Genomic DNA, 6,000 nt, shown 5'->3' on the forward strand with positions numbered 1-6,000 from the left:
TCGGCAGGAAGCCTGCCTCCCCCTCTCTCTGTGCCTGCCTCTCTGCCTACTTGTGATTTCTGTCTGTCAAATAAATAAATAAAATCTTTAAAAAAAAAAGGGGGGGGGGAAATATCACCAAATCCAAAGAAATAATGAGTTTCAAGAAGGAAGGAGTGGTCAACTATATTCAGTTCTACTGAGACATTGCAAAATGGAAAGTTTAAAAAGCTCTCTTTGTTAACTTTTTCCAGAACTGTTAATTAAAGTTAGGGTAATGAATTGGTCTAGTTTGGAGTAACCCACTGAGTGTAGATGTAAGAAACACAAGCAGCAAGTAAAGACCCTTCTTGAGAAATGTGGTTAAAAAGACATAAATAGAATTCAAGGAGGTATAAGAAAGAGTGTAACAATAATTAGTGTCTGTTTATGTCTTTTGCTTATCTTTGCTGTTATTTTCATTTAATGTGAGATTTTCCAGCATATTTAAAAGAATATATTTCACAACTATTTTCAACCTTCCTGAGCCTTGTATTAAATATTTTGTATATTGGATTAAACTATACTTGTTTTAGGAGGGCAGATACATTAAGGTTATTAAAATCAGAAGGGAATATCAAACAAGTAGGTTTGTCCCTTGACTTTGAAAAATGGTTAGAATGTCAGAAGCGGAGGAGAAAAGGCAAAGTTTTCGATAGAATATTTGGGGAATCATAGATGACTGCTCCAGTAGCAGTTTCTTTTTCTGTGGTCATGAGAAATAGGTTGGAAAAATAAAATAAACTTCACCAGTTCAATGTTTTAAATGCCAAGCTAAAAGATCTGTGGTGGAATAAAGAGAAGAATGAGACTAGAACATGAAAGGTAGAGTGATGAAGGGATTCCTGTAGTTCACACAGCTGTCAAAATCATCATAATGAACCCTCACAATCTTGGTGATGCAAATGCCTTAGAAGCTGCCAGATCTCCATTCACCTGATGGTGTCACTGCTCTTGCAAAGGTCAATAAATACTTTTGTGAAGCTCTTGCTGCTTCTTCTTGCCCTTCTCCTGGGCTTGAGGTGCAGCCAAAACTATTCAAACAGCTCTTGAAAATTTAAACCTATACAGGAATTATCTTGGGCTGAAGCATGCTGTACTTGTGAATTTAGTGACTCCTACACATTATTCTACAAATTTAAATTTAAAAAGAAAAATTTAAATGTATCAGTTTTCTTTGCATATGTCTTAAAGCATCATATGCTCCTTATGGAAAATTTTTAAAATAATAACGTTTTAAAGGATCAAAAATTAAAACCTGTATTTCTACCATTCCAGATAATCATAGTGGAAAACATATATGGGAAGATCTATTTTTTATTCTCTAGGCAATTTTATTTATAATGGTTAGATAACAATAAATTTAAAAAATTGCATCCTGAAATTTTTATAGACACAATGAAATACATATTCCTCTTTCACCAATTATTGTCTCCTCTCCTCTTCTGATATAAGCATGGTTAATATTTTGGTGCATTATAATAGAATTTTCAGGGGAAAATTATAAACATTATAAAACATCATGATTAGGAATTGGTTGTGGTATTAAAAGAACTTTATTTCTACTTATTGATGTTCCTCCTTACTAAGCAGTCTAAGAAATGTTTCTTAATGACTAATTTTCATATAGTTGTAGTCCAGACATGAAGGCACTTGGATATATGTCAGTTATTACAAAGAATAATTCATTATCTTCTCATTAATGGTATAATTTCATTATCTTTGGTTTTAACCTTTTGTATGAAAGAAACATCTCACTTTAATGTATTAAAGCTTACAAAAAATGTATTTAAAGCTTACTGGTTAAGTATAGTGCTTTCAGTATAGACATTTGATGATTTAATCTGATTCTCTGAATTGTTTATACATGTTACCTGTCCATTTTTTATTTTGAGGAGATTATTTCTTTGTATCAAACAAAATTCAAATCCTTTGAAAATTAATCCTTTGTCATATATATTTCTACTGCTTATTGAATGAATTATTTGCATAATATTATATATAACACTGACTTACAAATGTTTCAATAATGGAATTAAAATATATATGACTTAAATATGTATATATATGTATATACATATGCATATATATAGTATGTGTGTGTATAATTTATTTCTTGAGCATAGAAAGTTCTTCCCACTGACAGATCATATTAATCTCATTTGATTCATTCATTCATTCACTCATTCATTTCATATTTAACTCTCAGATCCATTCAGAATTTCTTTTAGTATGTTATAAGTACGTATCCAACCTCATTAGTTTTCACTTAGGTGAGTTACTAATCCAGGAACTTTTCACTGAAAATTTGCCAGAAATTTAAAAGTTTCCTTTATCCATTACATACATGAATATATTACAGTCTGTATCCTCTTATTTTTTTCCATGTAGATCACACTTGAATTATTATTTCTTTCTACTATCTTTTACTCTCTGGCAAGCCTCTTGATGATACTCCCTTTTGTTTATTTGATATAAATTCTTGTTCATTTATTTTTCCCATTAATCTCAGAGTCTTTTGTCAAGTTTGGGGTGAAAATATCCCATGGTGAGCTTCAACTGATTTTGTCTTGATTTATTAAATAACTTGGGAAGAATTGAACCCTTTATAAAAAATGTGTTTGCTCAATTAGAGACAGGTTGATTTTTTCCATTTATTTATATTTTTAAAAACTTTTCCTAGCTAAAGATTCTCTATCACTTAAAGTAATTCATTACTCTACTACTAATTAACTCTTTTTTTATTAATCAAGACTAGATATTCAGTTTGTCCAATTTTGTTTGGGTTTATTCATTTACTTACCTGTTTTCTGAGGGCCAATTATAGGCCAAGCCTTCAGCAGGTACCATATATATATATGTATATATATATACACACACACTAGAATTTAATTCAGAATTAATTCCTACCTTCATGGAACTTATTGACATTTGATCATACAGCAAAAATAAGGTCAGAAATCAAATCTAGAAATAAATTACTCCAAAATTTAAAGGATTGCAAAGAAATCAAATAATTTCCTGCAATAATGATTTTGGCAGAAGGTGAAGAAGAACAAGTGGAGAGTGTACCTTACTAAGCTGCTCTGGAAATCACTGTTAGCACACTTAAACTGAAACCTACAGAATGATGTAATAATCATGGCAACAAAAACAGCCAGGACAAGAACTAAAGGTAATTATTTGAGATATATTATGCCAACCTCCCCCCCCCCCCCAGTTGGGGAAACACTTAAGAGTGCACTCTAGGAAGTGAAAGGCCAATGAAGTTGGGGTGGTAGGCACCAGGCCAGAAGAAGAGGAGCTGTGTTGGGCCAGACAAATGGGTCTAACCTTATAAAGCCCATAGCTAACAAAATTAGATATTATCTTATAAAACATGGAAAGCCATTTGCCTCAGTTTGTCTGACTCGCCACAGCCAATCTTTCAGAGAATCAAATTAGTTTTGTCTTCAAAATATATCCAGTACCCAACCAAACTTATGACTTCTACTGTTACCATCTTATTCCCATACACCATGACTTCAACTGCTTCCACACTATTCTACTTGCAACAATTTTTGCACTCCTATTATCCTCCACACAGCAGCCATTAGGCATCTTCTTAATGGTAGGAGTTATTCAAGCTGTTTTAGTCTCCCCACCATGCTGGTTTCAAAATCTACAGATAAATAAAACTAGTGTGGTTTTTTTCTTTTTTTTGCTCTCCACTAAAATTAGGATTTTGAACAAATCAAAAATTTAACTTTTTTTTTCAATGCTCTCAAACTATCTATCTATATCTATATCTATATATATATATATATATACATATGGATAGATATTATTTGTTCTTTAAAAGAGATCCAACTAAAAAGTCAAGAAGTTTGAGAGTTTATTTGATGAAAATATATTAAAATATTTTGAATTTTCTCTGGGTTATTAATCTATTTGGTGATACATATTGCTCAATAACTTGGTGAATTATAATTAATTGTTCACTATTGAATTCTAGTTTTATTACACTGCAGCTCAAGGAATGTGGCCTTTATCTACTGTTTTCACATTAATTTGGCATATCATTGCAGTCTTATTTATTGATTTTATCATGGAAAAATTGTATCCTCTATATATAAAACTTTTTATAAATCATTTTATGTAACTATGTCATTTTATATATCTATATGTTACTTTATATATCTATTAATGTCATATAAGTTTAATGTTCTATTATTCTAGATACATTCTTATGCATTTTAGATTATTTTTTTCTTTCAAAGTCAGAACAATTTATTAAAGTCTTCTTCCTAAATAGTTATTTATGTTGTTTTTTTCTTGTATTCATTACATACTTAGTCTTATTTAATACCATGTTTTGTTACTTGAGGCAAAGAGCTTCATGACTTATATAACCACTGGGGCTATAAACTTAGCACTTTGTGTCATGTGTTTTTTTTTTTGGTTGTTTTTTGTTTTTTGTTTTTTTAAAATGCTGTTTTAGGAAAAAAAAAAAAAGAAATGCTGTTTTAGGTATCTTGATACCTCACAACAGGATTTTGTGTTCTGAACCTTTCTCTGAGGGAATTTTTACTTTTCATCATAGAGTATAAATCCAATTGTATAGACATTAATTTTGTTGTGTGACTACCATCCTTTCCTGGTTTCCATCATTACAGTAAGTTTCATCTAATTTTTATCCTAAAGTTCACATTTAAAGAGAGTTTTTGGCTGCAGAAAAGGAGATTGTTGTTGTACTATTGTCATTCCCTATTTTCCTCTCCATCCATGCAATCTGGTTTTCACAGTCATAATTTTGATTCAATAACATAACATCAAGTGTTTTTAAATGAGCCTAAATTATGAATAAGAAAATCAGAGAAGATAAAGAGGGACCGATCAGTGGTAATCAGCCTTCCAGAGAGCACTATTCATTGTTTGCCATTGTTCTTTCTGTTTCTGTCGTCTTTTATTACAAAGCATATTTTATCATGCAAAATTTAAAAAAAAAAAAAAGAGACTTAGTAGCCAGTCAAACCAATTTATTATTCATCTTTAATTTAATAAGATACTCTAAATTCAGGAAAGACTAATATTCTGAAAATGTGGCTTGGGCTTTTCCCCCCACTTTCACCGTAGCAATTACATCAACATAAACAACAATTAAATGTTTCAACTTGCAGTAGATGAATTACTGACTCCCATTAAAGTCAGTTTATGACCCTCTTGAGTGAGGCCTCTTTGTTGCAAACTATTGTGAAGCACAATTTGAGACTTAGCGTTTTCTGTTTCAATCGTACTCCATACCCCTTAGGTAATTCTATTCGTGCTACTCACACAAATCAAAACAATTCTGTGATATGGGTTGTATACTATAGTTCCTTATGTGTTTATTACTCAGAGGCTGATGCTTCTGAAACTTTTTTTTTTTTTTCACTGCAGTGTAAACTGAGTTTGCCCTAAGGGGTTCTTTCTTTGAGGAGCAATGACTAGAGGCTGCTATTTTATATTTTAGCCTTAGAACTGCATTTGTAAATTGATTAAACTGAAATGCATATATGTTATAAATAGGAAGGAAAAACAGGTTCCTAATGGACTCGCTAGAACAGTTTTGGGCTTTTATTTGTAGAGCTTCAGTTAATACATAAATGATAATTGTTGTATCAGTTAGGATATCTTAAAAACAAAGTCAAATAAATTACAGTCCAATCTCAAAAGTAGGCAACAGCTTTAGAACAGAGATTAACCAAAGTATAGTTTTTTAGGACTCTTCACTTTCTTCACTTAAACCTGAAACCGGAATATTAACATTTTTGTTAACTAAGGACTTCCCCTGTATTTGAACTGGATAAACTGACCACAAATATTTATTTAAGGATTTTCTTTGCTTTGCACATGGTTTATACTCCCTACCTACATAATTAGTTATCACTCAAGAGTATTTCACAAAGTGAAAGCAAGCAAATACAAATAAAGAAGAGTATATAAGTTATATCATATTTTCTC

Source organism: Lontra canadensis, unplaced genomic scaffold (assembly GCF_010015895.1).
Source record: "Lontra canadensis isolate GAN:19392208 unplaced genomic scaffold, GSC_riverotter_1.0 scaffold51, whole genome shotgun sequence".
NCBI lineage: Eukaryota > Metazoa > Chordata > Mammalia > Carnivora > Mustelidae > Lontra > Lontra canadensis.